General features: G+C 35.0%; 1 pseudogene; it reads left to right on the top strand.

Moving 5' to 3' along the window:
• The first annotated feature begins 581 nt into the window (after nt 1-581).
• Nucleotides 582-16,178, top strand: LOC139704119 (amine sulfotransferase-like; annotated as a pseudogene).
• The last annotated feature ends 1,384 nt before the right edge of the window (nt 16,179-17,562 follow it).

The raw sequence follows: 17,562 nt of genomic DNA, 5'->3' as shown, positions 1-17,562 counted from the left end.
ATTATCATTCTTCACTTTCAGCAGCATCTCAGATCCCTAATTCAAAAGCTTCTTAAAGACACAATGAGTTATGCATACTCTAGAAAAAATTAGAAATAAAAGAATGTCCATTGAAGAATTTCTTATTTCTACAACAATCAAAAAATATAAGCAATAAAAATATAAAACACTAAGAATTTCTGGGTAAAAAGTATGAATTCTCTGGCCAAATTATGCCTTCTCCAATCTATCCAGTTCAGCTAGCTGGACAAGTTTAAATAATTTGGTTGACTTCTCTGAGTTAATTCCTCTTCTCTATGTTGAGGATCATAATATCTGTTCCTCATGGATCTTTAAGAAGAGTTGTCTCACTTTTCAGCATTTCTGCTGCCTCATCTTTAAAACACTGATGCTAGCAATACACAATGTTGGCATTTTGTGAAGTTTTAAATCATTCATATATGTGTTCTGGTTAGTGTCATTAGTATGTTCATACACATCAGACATTGCAATAGTGCTAGGCATATATTGACCACTCAATAACTATTATTCACTTCTAAAATAACTTGAAATTTTATGTTTGCACTTGTAGGTGAAAAAATATGGACAACACAGAGGAATACTTACTTGAATTTAAAGGCTACAATTTTGAAAGGTCTTTAGTTAATATTCCTATAGTAGAAAATGTGGAAGATTTTGAAATTAGAGATGATGATGTCTTCATAATCACATATCCAAAATCAGGTAAGTATAAAGAGTGGATTCACAATCATAACTTTTGCTTTTCTTTGGTGTGTGTGTGTGCGTATGTGTGTGTAAATGTGCTCTTTTTCAGATATCAAAAGCAGCCTGACCTACATTTATATATCCATTAAGGATCAGAAAAAAGTTAGATGAATCTCAAATCTCTACTACCTAAGCCCATTTGCAATGGATATATTGTCAATTTTGTTATATATATATATATATATATATATATATATATATATATATATATATATATATATATATATATATAATGCTGAGCCAAGAGCAGGTACTGGGTAAATGCTGACCTGTTGACATGGTCTGCCAGACAGACCTGACACAGTTCAAACTTATCTTTTCTCTAATTTGTAAATGCTTCATGGGTTGAGATATTTATCATGTTCCAAGATGTTTCATTTTCTTAAGAAGTATTCCATGACAGCTGAGTTCCACTGAAGATTCTCAAAAACGTTTTCAACCAGCAAGTTCTACTAGAAAATAAAATAAGAATGATTTTGAGATTTGTGAAGACCATCATTACAAAGAAGTAGTAAAACACAATCCTGTTGGGCTAAACAAGTACTAAGAAGAGTAATAGTGACTTCTACTTCAGCAGGGCAGGATACTTGGCTTGGTTTGAGTTTTTAGAGTGGCCCATGTAGATTAAGAGGTAAAGCTGAAGTTATTAATGTCCACATACAATGTTTTGCTCATTTATAGTGTAGTTTCCCCAGAATACCACAAGCAAGTTGGTCATACATGGTTAGACCACATAAGTGAATAAAAATGTCATATATATATATATATATATATATATATATATATATATATATATATTGCTTTGCTCATGTCAAGTTCTGCTATTTCCTGACATCCTTGGATGCTTAAATAGTTTACAAAACCACCTTACATGGTAAAGAGAAAAGGAGGGGAAAGTGAACTCGCTATAATTTTGTTAATTTGTCTATAATTCTAAAGGGTAAAGTTCTGAAAAAGGAATTTCATGAAAGAAAAACAGGTACCTACAAAATATAGTCAAGAGGGACTCAGTAGCCAATAACATATTTTAAGAAAATATAGAAGAAATAAGCTCCAAGATTCCAAACATAAAAAATGACACAAAGAGGGAAATGCTAATTTCCCTGATGTGAATAGTGCAGGGTGTATGCATGTGTGGAAATATCACACTCTACCCCATCAATATGTAGAATTATTATAAGTTAAGGAAAAAGTTAAAAACACGAAAAAAGACCTAACATGGAGCAGGAAACAGAGAAGGAGAGGCAGAAATAACCCAAATCATCACTGTCATGGAATCAGAACAAACACAGCTCTTCAAGAGATAAAGGAATTTAGAGTCTTTGATTTTATCTTTATTAACTTTAATGTTTCATAAAGACAAAAATGAAAGTTGGACAAAGTTGTTAGCATACATAGAGTGTTTAAAAGTAAAGAAAGCTGAAATGATTTTATGGTGAATGACACTATTGTTGACTTAATTTTTAATGACTAATTGAGTTTGAAAACAAGATGATTTATTTTTTCAGGTACCATCTGGACACAGCAGATACTAAGCTTGATTTATTTTGAGGGGCATCGTAACAGAACTGAAGACATCAAAACAATAGATAGAGCTCCCTTCTTTGAATACAATACTCATAATTTGGACTTTATCAAAATGCCATCCCCTTGAATCTTCACTTCCCACATCCCATATTATTTAGCTCCAAAAGGTCTGAAGAACAAAAAAGCTAAAGTATGTCATACAGCTTAAATCTCTCTCTCTCTCTCTCTCTCTCTCTCTCTCTCTCTTGCACAAACAAAATAACCTGCTTTAAGTAGATTCCCCAACCTCACTAAACCACAGTTTTCCAAATGTTACAATCATTGTATGTTTAGGATATTGCCTTCCACAATAAAAATATACAAAAGTCCTAAAAACTATACCTGTAACAAGCAATTGTGGATATAATTTGCAATTTATTCTATAGCATATAACAAAAATTCTTTCACACTGGCCATGAATGCCATTCTTTTTTATGGTTTCATAGAATTTATTGTGTGGCTTTGCAATAATTAATGTGTATTTGATGGACAGGTAAGTTGCAGCCAATGGATGTCTTGTGTTGTAATAAACATTCCTATAAAGGCTTGCAATTTAATTCTCATGCCATGTTTCAATTAATGTGAAGTTTACAAATTAAAATGTCTTATATTTTAAGTGTTGACAGGGATTATCTAACTGTTTTTATGATATATGAATTATACTTCATCAAATACCATGTAGGAATGCCTCTGTCCTCACATGCTTACTAATAATGGGAATTATCAAATTTGTCTAATATGCTAAGTAAGAAAGTAATCTCATTTTTGAGTGATTTAATCTTTCAATTTTAATAAGATTATCCTTTTATATATTTTTATAGGCCTTTAAATAACCTTTTTATTCTTTGCCCGTATTTCTTTAGATTTCTTATTTACTGTTTGTGGAATATTTACTTGGGGCAAAGTCTTCCCCTTTAAAAAGAAAAGACTTTTCTGAAAAATGGTTTAAAACTTTTAACCTTATGTAACCCAACTCTTAATACTTCTTTCCTGACTTCTGGTTCTGGTGATTTACTAAGAAAACACAATACCCACAACAAAGATTATGTAAATACCCTCCAGCTTTTTCCTAGCTAACATTATTTTTAACCTTTTTTTTGGAGGGGGGGGGGATATGGGATTGAACTCAGGGTCACTCAACCACTGAGCCACATCCCCAGCCCTATTTTGTATTTTATTTCGAGACAGGGTTTTGCTCTTTCATTTCATTTCTGTGGTTATATATTTTCAGCACCTCTCTCTTTTTTTTTTTTTTTTTGAATTTTTTAATATTTATTTTTTTAGTTTTTGGCGGACACAACATCTTTGTTTGTATGTGGTGCTGAGGATCGAACCCCGGCAGCATGCATGTCAGGCGAGCGCGCTACCGCTTGAGCCACATCCCCAGCCCCTCACCACCTCTCTTTTTGAGGCTGTCTCTGAACTTGTGATCATCCTGTCTCAGCCTCCCAAGTAGCTGGGACTATAGGCTTGTGTCACCAAGCCTGGCTATATTAAAACCTTCTTCGGATTATAAATTAAATCTTATACTGCTTATTATATATGAATATTGCATTATACTTGTCCCAAGAGTCACTAATTGACACAGAATAGTTTTTTAAAATTTTCTGTGTCAATTAGTAAGGAAAAGTTTTCTATCAACTTTTTACAATATAGTGTAGTTCCACAACGCTTGTCAAATGTGGATTTTAATTTAAGAGACATTTGTTCTGGGAAAACAGACATTGCAAAATACCAACATTCTTCGAGCTTCATTCTATGGCTCTATTTTATCAGGTCTACTTTAATACCATCAATATGTACCTTTTATTATTCTTTTTACCCACTTGTAGATATTTAACATAGAAAAAAGTATAACTTTTTAATAATCTTGTCAATTTACTCCAATTTTGTGGTTATATATTTGCATTCATGCTGCAATGATAAAAATTTTATATTCTCCTATTTTTAGATTTTCGGGATATAAGGAGTTTTCTATTTTACTGGGTTTTCACCCTCTGAAGAACTAGCTTTTTTCCTGGATGTATACTTTCATTTTAATATTTGTCTCATTTTAGTATATATCTTTCCATCTTCTTTAATTAAATGTTCAGTTTACCTATTTCCAGCATTTATTTTTGTCAATATTAACATTTTAAAAAGGATATCACTTTTAGTATAACTATGGATATGATTTTGTTAATGTTTAAAACTCTGTTATTTCAGTTTTACTTTTATAATTGGTTTCAGCTCTTTTGAGATTTTTTTTAGTTTGAAAGTGTTTGTATAGTTTTCTATCATGGGCAATGGTGTTTACATATTCTAATTTTTGAAATTTATTTAAAAGTTAATTGTCAATTGCATGATCAGTTTTCAAACATGTAATATGTTTCATACATGAGAAAAGGAGATAAACTTTCTGTGTTGGATACTTATACAAATTTTAAAAACTAAATGAAATAAAATTTTAATAATCAATTTTATAAATTTATTTTTGCTTTTATTGTTATGTTAAAGACAGTTCTCTCTAAGTGTTCTACTATGATTGTGGCTAAATCAAAATATTTACAGATTTACTGGAACTTTTCCATTGAAGTTTTTCTATTATGAGCATCAGTGGACAAAAGTTCTTTTTCTGTTGGTCTTTGAAAACAAATTATGAGACATCCTGTTAAATCATTTGACCTACAATTTTACTTAATTTCATTTTGTTCCTTATTCTCTAATTCTCTGGGACTTTGCCACATTTTTGTTCTTGACTTGAAATGCCAATTCCATTGCTGCATAATATAACTTCTGAAAGTAGTTCTATCAGATCTGTACTTTCTCTTCATAGAAAAATTAGAATATTCCAGAATTTGCATATCACTACATGCTTTTATTCGTGTTCTTGAGAATGGCCTTTGGGCACATATGCAGGAATTCTCCTAGAATATATATCCAAGTAGGGAACTGCAAAGCCAAAAGTACAAGGATTTTCAGTTCTATGGGATGGGGCTATATTTTCTGAAGAAAGCAGGTGTATCAGTTCCTGCTAAATTGCTAATGGACGTGTTTTGACTTCCTCCTAGTAATGATACATATCAGAATTTTAAATTGTTTCAATGTGTTATTTATGAAGAGATATGTTAAAGTGATCTTAACCTACATGTCCATACTCAGTAATGAGATTAAGCCTGTTTTGAAAGGTTATTGACAATAATTATTGTGTATTCTGTGAAAGGCCTTTTTTTGGTTCAACATTTCATTAGTGGTATTTTCATATTAATTTTTTTATACAGTTTCTGTCCTATAAGTAAAAGAATTTATTTCAACACTTTTTGTAATAGAGAAAAATGGGGAGAACACCTAATTTTCCATGACTAGAAGAATGGATTAAGATGATTATGATTCATTCAGCTAATGAATATGATGCAACTGTTAAAATCTTGAAATAATATGCTGGAATTGTTAATATTATTTATAATTCTTCCTGCAGATTCTTTATATCTACAGAAATCCTAAAGATGTTTTGGTTTCCTATTTTCATTATTCAAATTGGGTGGCTATATTAAAGAATTCTGAAACTTTTGAGAATTTTATGAAAATGTTTCTAGATGGACAAGGTAACTATGAGTTTATTTATCAAGGAACTTAGGGAAGATATTTAGAGAGATGGAAAAGGGCAATTGTACAATGGATGCTCTTGAGTAGTTACTATGACACATCAACTTAGTCTGCCACCCAGTGGCCTTTCCTTCCTTGCCAGGACCGTGTGGGTCTTGTCAAGTTTTCAAAGGCATGTTGTTTAGGAAACATTTTGACCAGTCCATAAAAGGCTTACAAATATTCTATCAATTTAAACTAGCTACAAATATAATTAAAACAATACATTCCAGAATCGCTAATGATCAGGGTGTTTGTGTACTCTCTCCTGGACCTGTGGGAAGCCTTCTAGGGCCATGGTGGAGTTTATCACTCCACTACTGATGAGGATTGAAAGTTGCAAGGGACTTGTAGTGAGAAGTGTCAGGATCTCACTCATTTAAAGATTATATTCAGGTTCTGTCTCATTGTAAACAGGTAGCTTTGCTATCCAGAAATCTTAGAGAATAAGAAGAAATGGACATGTGTTTTCTGGTGGATATAGGAAAGTGGAGGAACTTGCTTTAAAGAAATCTGATTTAAACTTAGACCCAGGGGCATTCTCATTTTTTTATTGCTGCCTTCCTACATCCATAAAGTCGCTTTTCATGGTCACTTCTCTATGAAAACCATGATTGTTCCCCTAAGCAGTAATCATTTCAAAACTGTAATATAGTTGTTCAGTGGTTGGGCCTTTATTTTTGTTTTTGTGACTATAAGGAGGAAAAGACAGAATACTTTGCTATTCAATAAGTGCAACATCTCCACCTTGTTACTAATTATTTTTTTATTTTTATTTTTTTTTACTAATTATTTTTTGCACAGTGGTGGGAAGTTGTTGGTTTGATCACATAAGAGGCTGGTATGAACACAGACATGACTTCAATATTCAGTTCATGAGCTATGAAGATATGAAAAAGGTAATAAGAAGTATTTTTAAAAATTCTATTTTTTAAACCTTTTTTTCTCCTGGTTTCAGGAAAACTCATTCTCCTAGTCATTTTCATACATATTTCATAGGCTTTTGGAGGGCGAGTGGGGGTTCTAATTTCCTGCTTATCCATTAATTATTCCTGGTTTTCCTCAAGGGTGCCTTCTCACTACACACAGTCACCATGGTTATCATGTAACAACTGTAGCATTAAAGGCAACCTCAAATATCTAGGATACCAATCTTGTAAATCATTTTTATTAATATTAATTACGTATTAACGGCTTTTGTTATCTGATTTCTATATGACAATATAACATGCACTGATCATATTCAATCTCCCTTCTTCCACTCTCTTACCTCCCCTTCGCCCTGGACCCTTCATAGGTCCTAGTATTCACGATTCTACTTTCAGTCATTATTTGTTGTTGTTCTCACGTGTGCCTCTTGTGCTACTTGTCTTTCTATGTCTGGCTTATTTTATTCAACATGATCTCCTCCAGTTCATGAATTTTGCTGGAAGATTTCATTTTTTATATCTGAATAATAGTCCAGTTGTGTGTGTGTGTGTGCACCATATTTTCTTTATGTGTTCATCTTTGATAGACACCTAGGCTGAATCCTTATCTATTGTGAATAGTGATACAATAAACATGGGCATGTGAGTTGTCTCTTGTATGGTGACCCTGTTTCTTTTTGATACATACCCAGGAATGTAACAGTTGGATTATACAGTAGTTCTGTTTTTAGTTTTTTTTTTTCTTTTTGAGGATACACCATACACCAAACATTTTCCATGGTTGTTACACTTAAGAAAGTTCATCAAGGAACACCATGACACTGGGGAAAGAAGCCACTTCAAAGACAGGATAATTCTTGCTATAGATGAGGGTGAGCCCTGTGAGGCACATTCTTCCTGTTTTTTAAAGAGAATCTTAAAACTAGTTCTCATGTGAAGTCATAGGATGCTTATATGCTGGTGAAAGTTTCAAAACTGACTGAAAATTTTGTGTAATTCAAACATAATACAGTTAAAGTTTATTGTTCTGTGGTCTCTGATTGATATGCTGATTCATTAGTACATCATCTATTCAGTTATTTAAAAAATCACTGAATGATTGCTCTGTGACTGGTACTGAATCTTGAGTAATAGATGACTGAATCTTTTATAGACAGAATTCATAATCTATCAGGGAAAACAGGTACTCACCAAGCTAGTATATGTAGTTCAAAAGTAATAAGTGAAATTATTAAGGAAAAGTCTACCTACAATGTCAATGTGCATATGTACTGAGAATAGCTAATATAGTTGATGGTCTTTTTTTCTGAAATAAATAAATAAGAGCTAACAGAAAGAAAAGAAATGGGAGAGACTTATAAGGAAAAAGGAAAATACATGACACCTTTGAAGACCTAAGGGAAGAACTTGAACAATGTTGAAGAGATGAAAGATTAATATAGAGGGGTTTTGTAGGAGCCAGATTTTATAAGATCTGTGGGCTATGTAAATGAGAGTGATTTCTTTAAAGTTAAAAGTAGTCAAGAGCCTCTTAAAGAATTATTAAGAAGGGTAGCCATAGAACATAATTCATATTTTTGAATATTACTTCCATTCAGAGTTGAAAAGGAAAAATAGTGAGTAAAAGGAATCCAGTACACACACAGACCAGTGTGTTAATCCACTGAACATCAGTGCTTCCTTGGATTGGAGTAATGTCATTATGAATGAAGAGAATACAGAGTTTTGAGGCACAGTTAAGATGTAAAAAAAAAGGGATTGTACAAAGGACAAATGATAAAGAGAGAGGTATCAAGGATGATTCCTTTATTTCCAGTTGGTGCAGGTGTGCAGATAGTGGTCTCATTCGTGAAGGTGTTTAGGGCACTCTGAGGCAGGGTTGGGTTAGAGGGGGATCAGAGGAGCTTGAATATGACATTGTTTTTGACCTGTGAAGATTAAAGTGATTTAGAAGAAATCAAATGAATAGAGTGAGAAACAAATGAAAAATACAAATCAAACTCAAAAAGATTTCTGCCTTTAGATATTAATGCCACTAATTTGAACATCATCACTATAAAGAATATAATGGCAGTAGCCTGGGAGGCTGAAGCAGGAGGGTTGAGAGTTCAAAAGTAGCTTCAGCAATTTAGTGAGGCTCTAAGCCACTCAATGAGACCCTATCTCAAAATAGAATATAAAAAGGAATAGAGATGTGGATAAGGGGTTAAGGGGCCCTGGATTCAATTCCCAATACCAAAAAGAACAAAAGAATGTATGAGAAGAATGAATGTGGATAAAATTGATTGGGGTAGGATGGAGTAAGGAAGTAAAGGAGAGAAGGAATATAGACGTTGGTCAACTCAAGTTTTCCGCTTTAGAGCTCTTTCTAGAGAAACCTCACAATGTTGTCAAAAATTAGATATTCAGGGCTGGGGTGGTGGCTCAGTTGGTAGAGTGCTTGCCTAGCATGTGTCAGGAACTGGGTTCTATTTTCAGCACCGTATTTAAATAAATGAATAAAATAAAGGTACATCAACATGCAAACAATATTTTTTTTAAAAAAAACATTAGGTATTCATCAAAGTTGGAATACGTTTTGGAGTCTTCCTTTGTCTGCTGCTTCCCTTGGAAATGTCTTGGTAGTTTTACGAAACACTGCCCATGCCTGCTTCTCCAGTGATAAACCCAGCAAGATGTGTAATCTCAGGGCAGTTTCTCTCAGAGGATTTTTCACATTTCTCACTTAATTAGTAGTAGTAGCCCTAGAACCTTAATGACTATGCAGGATTATTTTCTACTTTCCTGTCACAAGTAGAGTTGAGTGGTATATAATTGAACTAGAAGCAATTATAACTATAATGTTTAAAGATTCATATTTAGGTGGAAAAAGTCAAGTTAAAAGACCAATAATTCATTATCATATAATGAGGATGGAGGTTACCATTGGGGGAAGGACAAGGTTTAAAATGAGGAAAGGGTGTTTATTGGGGGGTTCTGGAATGTGTGTCATTTTCACATGTGTATTTTAAAATGTAAAAATTCTGGAAATACTGTAATTTATCTTAAGAGAAATGATACTCCCCTTTGGGGGGAGTCTAATATGAGAGATTTAATCATTCCAATCCTGTTATCTTTTCCTTCAACATATTGGAACTGGCTGATGCCTCTTGGAAAGAAATGCATATATACCTGAAGGGTGTGGGGCAGTTGTCTTTGGAGACCCCACAAATACAGTGGTAAAGAAGAGAGCTGCCCGTTGTGTTACCATGAAAAACCGTTTTGTGGAATATGGCTCAGAATATTGGACAGTAATAGGTAGTAGAATTAGGGAACAGCTGGTGTTCTGAAGAATTGGCCAAAGTGCAAGACTGTAGCAAGACCTAGAAAAGATTCTCTGAATCTATGTTATGATTTAGATATGACCTGTCCCCCAAAAGATCATATGTGAGACTATGAAAGAAAAGTTTAGGGATGATATATGATAGGATGATAAATGGCCTGATCTAATCAAGGCATTAATCCCCTGAGTGGTAATTGTAGGCAGGTAGGTAGGGTAGAGCTGGAGGAGGTAGGTCATCAGGGATATTCCTTTGAGGTATAATGACATGAGCTGATTGGAGCTCTCTCTGCTTCCTGGTGTGATGTCTTGAGTTGCTTTTCTCCACCACATTCTTCCACCGTGATATTCTGACTCACTTCAGGCCCTGTGGAATGGAGCCGGCTGTCTATGGACTGAGACCTCTGAAACCACAAGTCTCCAAACAAACTTTGCCTCCTTTAAGTTTATTCTTGTCAGATTTTTTGGTCACAGCAATGAAAAACCTGACTAAAACAATCTGTGTTTCATCTTCCATTAAAATTATTCACTGAAGTCTACATTTCAATTAACAAGCTGGGGTTTATCTGATACTTTGGTTAATAATAGTTAGCTTTTGGGGAAAGATTTTAATTTTATCTCTTATTTCCTTGTATGTGACAAGTATAGCTGTTTTGAAATTCTTTCAGATATTTCTACATTTGTAACATCTATAGTTCTATTTTTATTGTCTTTTTTATGCTAGAGCTTGTTCACATTTTCTTATCCCTTTGTATTCATTTATATCCTGATTTTATTATTTTTTTCTGCACCCAAGTTTGGTGTAGAAATAAGTTAATAACTGTGGTGTGGGAGACCAACCTTGCTCGTGACTGAGTCACACTCCTCCTCTGGGTGCTGAAGTGCTCAATCACAGAAATGTGGCAGAGCTTTCCCCACCCTTCTTGGGTTCAAGGGTTGGTGTCTCCTGCATGGGTGTGTCTTGCTACAGCCCCATGGGTGAAGCTATGCTCACCTGTTCTTTTGTAATATAACCCCTTGCCCTGTTTAGGATAGAATCTTCCATGGAAGTGCCTTGTGTGTGTCCCCTTCTCTTACTGTGCCTTTGGGTGTGGCCTACCCAGGTGTCAGTCAACCTGGTGACAGTGGACATCATGAACATAGACTCAGCCCCCTGAAACCTGACCCCTTGCCTCATTTGAATAGCTTCTCCTCAATAAAAGGGGTAAGGGCATGTGCACTCTCTCTCTTCTTGTGGACCCTTAAGGTCAGAGGAGCCATCACAGTGACCCCAAAGAAAAAGGTATTTGTGTCCCTTGTGTGGTTATTTTGCACAGCCCAGTTAGCCCAGTTCAACTTGAGTAACCCCTGAGCCTTTTCTGTGGACCTGTTATTTTTATTCATCCTCTCACACTACATTTTTTCCCCTACAAGAATACAACTAACATACTCAGGAAGTTAGCAAGGCCCTGTATCCTCTGTCCCCAACCTGCCAACCCATCTCCATTTCTTGTGAGCACATAGTGTATCGAGCACTTTGAAGTTCACATTTCATAGGGGTAGGGGATTCAGGTTTCTTTAGTTGAGGGCTCATTTTTTTAATTTTATTCAGAAAAGAAATCCTTGCTTCTTGAATTGAAAGAAAAGTTTCTTTCTCATGAAAATTGTTATAACCTCTTTGAGATACAGTTTTCCAGTTAAGTACTCTTGCCTATAATAATTCTGTTTAGGTTTTATCCTCCCACTGAAATTTTTACTTGTGATTAAATATCCATGACATAAAGTATATTTTTTACTTGTGATAAAATATCCATGACATAAAATATGCCACTTTAACGACTTTGAGGCAGGTACCAGGGATTGAACTCAGGGACTCTCGACCACTGAGCCACATCCCTAGCCCTATTTTGTATTTTTTTAGAGACAGGGTCTCACAGAGTTCCTTAGCCCTTGCTAAATTGCTGAGGCTGGCTTTGAATTCGCCATCCTTCTGCCTCTGCCTCCTGAGTCCCTGGGATTACAGGCATGAGCCACCGATCCCAGCCTGCTTTAACTATTTTTTTAAGGGAACAGTTGTGTGGCATGAAGTATGTTCATATTCTTGTGCCAACATCACCACTCTCCTACTCTAAAATGAATTCATATTGCAAAACTGAAACTCTATATTCACAAGGCTATAATCCCTCATTCTCCAGTCTCAGCTCCCTGTAGGTCTTGTAAAAAAACATTCTACTTTCTGTGTTTATGAAGTTGATTAGTCTTAGTATATCATATCAGTGGAATCATACAGTATTTGTCCTTTTTGACTGGCTCATTTAACTTAACTTACCATAATGTCTTCAGGGTTCATGCATTTGTAGCATAATGCCTTCCTTCTAAGGCTGAATAATATTCCAATGTACATATGTACTACATTGTATTTGTGTATCTCATACATATACATACATATAGATCACTTTTATATTCTGCATTGTGAATAATGATGTATGAACATGGTGTACAAATCTCTCTCTGAGACTTTAACTTTCAATATTTGGGGTACATACACAGAAGTGGATTTGTTGGGTCATATTGTAATGCTGTTTTTAGGTTCATACTATTTCCATTGCATTTGCAGCATTTTTATATTTCTACCAACATGCATAAATCTTAAGTTTTCTGTGTCATTGGTCTTATTCTTTTCTGTTGTGGTTTATATTTAATAATAAAAATATTGAAGTAAAAAATAAATAAAATATTTTAAAATTAAAAATAATAATAGCCTTCCTAATGGGTGTGAAGTGGTACCTTACTGTGGTTGATTTGCATTTCCCTAATGATTAGTGATACTGAGCAGCTTTTCATGTACTTATTGGACATGTGTATATCTACTTTGAAGAAATCTCTGTTTAAATCCCTTGCCAATTTTTAATTGGACTGATTTTGTTGTTCTTGTTGATTTGTAAGAATTCTTTATGTATTCTGGGCAGTAGAACTTTTTAGATATTTGGCTTCTTATTCTACAACTTAAATTTCTTTGTTCTAATGTCTTTTTTGTTTTATTTTTTGTTTGTTTGTTTGTTTTGGGGTGTGTGTGTGTGTGTGTGTGTGTGTACTTGGGGTTTTCAATGTAAAAGATAATCTTATGTGCTAACAGGGACCACTTCATTTGCTTTATTTTCTATTTCAGTACCTTTTTTGTTTTTATTGCTTAGTTGCTCCAGCTAGTATTTCTAGTATCATAATAAATAAAAGTGGAAAAATGGAGTTGAACTTACTCCACATCTCGGATGAAAATCTTTCTCTTTTAGTTGAGTTTGCTGTTAGCTATTCCATATAAGACTTTTTCATGTGGAGGTAGTTTCCTTCCATTGCAGATTTATTGAGAGTTTCATCATACAAAGATGTTGGGTTTTGTTAAATGTTTTTTGTGCATCAATTGAGATAATCATGTCAGTTTGTTTCCCCATTCTCTTCTCATAACAAACTGCATGGTTCATATGATGACACTTCTTTGCATTCCAGCAATCAATTTCACTAGAATATGAAAATGTTGTGTGTTTAGCTGTAACTCATGCATACTCATGACTCTTTCAGGACCTCAGAAGTGCAGTGCTGAAAATCTGTGGATTTCTTGAGAAAGAACTTAGTGAAGAAGTTGTGGATACTGTTGTGAAACAGGCTTCATTTCAGAACATGAAGACTAATCCACAAGCAAATTATGATGATATTGTAAAACAGGAACTTGGAGTGAGAAACAATGAAGGAAATTTTCTGCGCAAAGGTACTATTCAGTAGTTCTTAGTAGCAAGATGTAAGCTGTCATTCAAGTCCTTGATACCTAGGAGAAATAGTAAGTGCTTCCATTATGTCTCTCCAAGTAACAGTGACATTTGGAACCTAGAGAAATTAAGCATCTAATTGAGAGTAGGTCTGAAGAGGTTTTCAAGAAACCTAAGTGTTTTAGTATACAAACTGACACATTAACTTGCTTAATTAATATTGCCTTATTTCTAAGTCACATGAGCCTGGTCAGGTATATTAAATGAGAATAATAATCCTTATGTTCCCTTTTTTCTTCTAGAATAATCTAAGGAGTAAACTTAATGTGTGTTTTGCTGTGCTGGGAGGAGGTTTGGATTACTGTGTTCCCATGTGTCGTCACAAAGAGTGATATCTTATTAGTGCTATCTGCTATGAATTCAGTTACTTCAAAAAGTCCTTGAAATCATTTTTACTGTGATCTTATTACATGCTTGAAGTAGTTGTCAAGAATGAATATTATTTTCCTTGTAACTGATACCCTTTATATTCAAATTATTATTATTATTATTATTAGTAGTAGTAGTAGTAGTAGTAGTAGTAGTAGTAGTAGTAGTAGTATAGTACCAGGGATTGAACTCAGGGGCACTCAAGCACTAAGCCACATCCCCAGCTGCTATTTGGTATTTTATTTAGAGACAGGATCTCACACTGAGATGCTTAGAGCCTCACCCTTGCTGAGGCTGGCTTTGAACTCAACGTTCTCCTGCCTCAGCCTCCTCAGCTGCTGGGATTACAAGCATACAGCACCACACCTGGCTTCAAATTGTTAATTTTTGATTTAATCATTTAGTGTATAAACATTTTAAACATTTCACTTCTACTTTATTCACATTTTATGTCATAATTGGCTCATAATTTACCAATAGGATGATGGATATTAATTTATGAACAATTGTATAAACAACTTGTGGAAATTGCCCTAGATATTGATATATTTTAAAATTCCTTTTTTGATGACATTTATTATAAATTCTCCCTTTTAATTCCTCAGCTACAGTAGATAAAAAGCAATTCTCATATCCCTAAGAGCTTGTTATCTTTTTCCAAAGGCCAATAATAATATCTATACATGTGAACCTGATAGCTGGAAATGCCAAGTTATTTTTCACTTAAGAAGAATGGCATAATGTAATCCCTGTGGTTCAGGAGGCTGAGGCAGAGGAATGCAAGTTCAAAGCCAGCCTCAGCCAAAACAAGGTGCTAAGCAACTCAATGAGACCCTGGCTCTAAATAAAGTACAAAATAGTGGTGGGGACTGGTTCAGTGGTCGAGTACCCCAGAGTTCAATCTCTGGTACTCACCCCCACGAAAAAGAATGGCATAATGATGGTTTAATCTTGTATAAAAAAAAGATGCAGAAAGAGAAGCTCTGGTGCTCTATATGACTTTGATTTTATAGGTTGAAAATACTTGAGTCTTGTTTGTTTTGTTTTTTTTTCAAATTGAAAAAGAAAGAAATACTTATCTTGGAGGGTTTTAGTAAGAATTATATTACAGTTGATAAATGTGGTTCACTTAGTATGAGGTTCACTTAGTATATATACAGGAGTATATATATTAAAATACTTTTTAAATTCTAATATATTCGTATCTTTATAGTTTTTTATTCCTAAGGATCACAGAGTGGGAAAGGCTAACATATGAGGAAGTAAATTTTCAATCTCTTTACTGCATTATTTTGTTCCTAGATTGTTTATTCAATCATTCCTGTGTAAGAAAAGATGAGGTCTCCAATCCTGTGGACCTGAATAAATATTTAGCTTGGTTGAAAAGAGATTAACCCATTAATTTCCAATTTTTAAATTCTGTGAACACAATAATATTCACATATTATTAGAAAGTTAAAAAAATAGGTATATTGGTTGCTCCATTTAAATTTGACAGGGGTTCCACATCTGGGACAATAGGACACATGGGTTCAAATGGTTGAGACAGTCTTTAACATGATGTGTTCTTTATTCACCAAAGTGCCATTCATGTTCTTATCCCATTAGGTACCATTGGAGATTGGAAACATCATTTTACTGTGGAGCAGAATGAACGATTTGACCAGATATTCCAAAGGGAAATGAAAGACTTTCCCCTCAAGTTCGTCTGGGATATAAATGAGGAGTAGAATTCTAATCAAACTATAAAAGAATCATATAAACTCTAATCAAATGCTATACCTTAACATACATAATAACATACGTAATGCCTATTACTAATTATACAACTTCATTAACAAAATAAATAAACTATGCTTAGATCAGTTGCCATGAATTCTTTAAAATTTAAAAAAAATTAGTTTTACTTTAATAATTAAAATTACAAATCAGAAATTAAAATGCTTTTGCAGCTTTGGTACCCTGCATGAAAATGGCAAAACAGGAAGCATAAAACATGACTTGGAAATATATTTAGAGACGATTCTGTGCCGCAGTCTGGCTGGGCACACAATCACGAGCCACCACACAGCTTGTAGATTCAAACAGCAACTCTTTATTCCCGAACTCACACCAGCCGTCTACAAACACGTTCTGGGGAAATCCACGTTCTCTGCCCAAATCCACCTCCACTGGGCTTCTATCTCCAAAATATACTGTCTGAATCCCGTGAGAACTCAAGGGGAACTCAGGCAGCAGGATATGCCCTATTCCCAGCAGGAATAATCTTAAACCTTAAACCTGGAACCTAAACCGGGAACGCCCTAATTCACCTTGGTCCTTGAGCAAGGTCACCTACATTCAATGTCAATGCAACATGGGGTACGCTGGCAAGGAAATTGTCATACCTACTTGGCTAATGGCTCCCAGCATCTCCCCCCTTCTGATTAATTAAACAACAAGCAATGTGGCTTAAGGACCATGCCTGGTAGGTTGTCCAATTCAACATATGGTTCTTACCCGTCATCGGAAAACTGACCTTTAGGCGTCAGCCTCCTGTCTTAGGTTGATACCACTGCAATTGAATCATACCCATCACTGACCACCGGTCCAGCATACAGCCATACTTGTGGATAGGTCTATGCACCAGTGGGGGGGTGAGGTTCTTTGCCTCACCTCTGTTGGCCCCCAAATTTGGCCTTGGTGCCAGTGGGGGAGTGAGGTTAATGTGGCTTAAGGACCGTGCCTGGTAGGTTGTCCAATTCAACATATGGTTCTTACCCGTCATCGGAAAACTGACCTTTAGGCGTCAGCCTCCTGTCTTAGGTTGATACCACTGCAATTGGATCATACCCGTCACTGACTACCGGTCCAGCATATAGCCATTGGCCCCCAAATTTTAGACGATCACTAGCAGAAGGGAGGAGGATACAGAAATGCCACAACACCAAGCCAATAGACGGCTCCTTGGGAAAAATTGCATCACTGGTGACACCATCAGCAAAGATATGTCAGCACTACCACAATTAACATGGGGTGCGCTGGCAAGGAAATAAAAATTGCATCACTAGTGACACCATCAGCAAAGATATGCCAGCATTACCACAATTCGCTGCACCAAACGATAGTTACGTAGTCCAGGCAAGTTCTGCAAGCAGTTCAAAGCAGAGGAATCTATCAATATGTCCATTTCCTCCCAAAATCCGTTTCC

This window comes from Marmota flaviventris, unplaced genomic scaffold, assembly GCF_047511675.1.
Source record: "Marmota flaviventris isolate mMarFla1 unplaced genomic scaffold, mMarFla1.hap1 Scaffold_297, whole genome shotgun sequence".
Taxonomy (NCBI): domain Eukaryota; kingdom Metazoa; phylum Chordata; class Mammalia; order Rodentia; family Sciuridae; genus Marmota; species Marmota flaviventris.
Note: the sequence above shows the minus strand (reverse complement) of the source record. Positions and strands in the feature narration are given on the sequence as shown.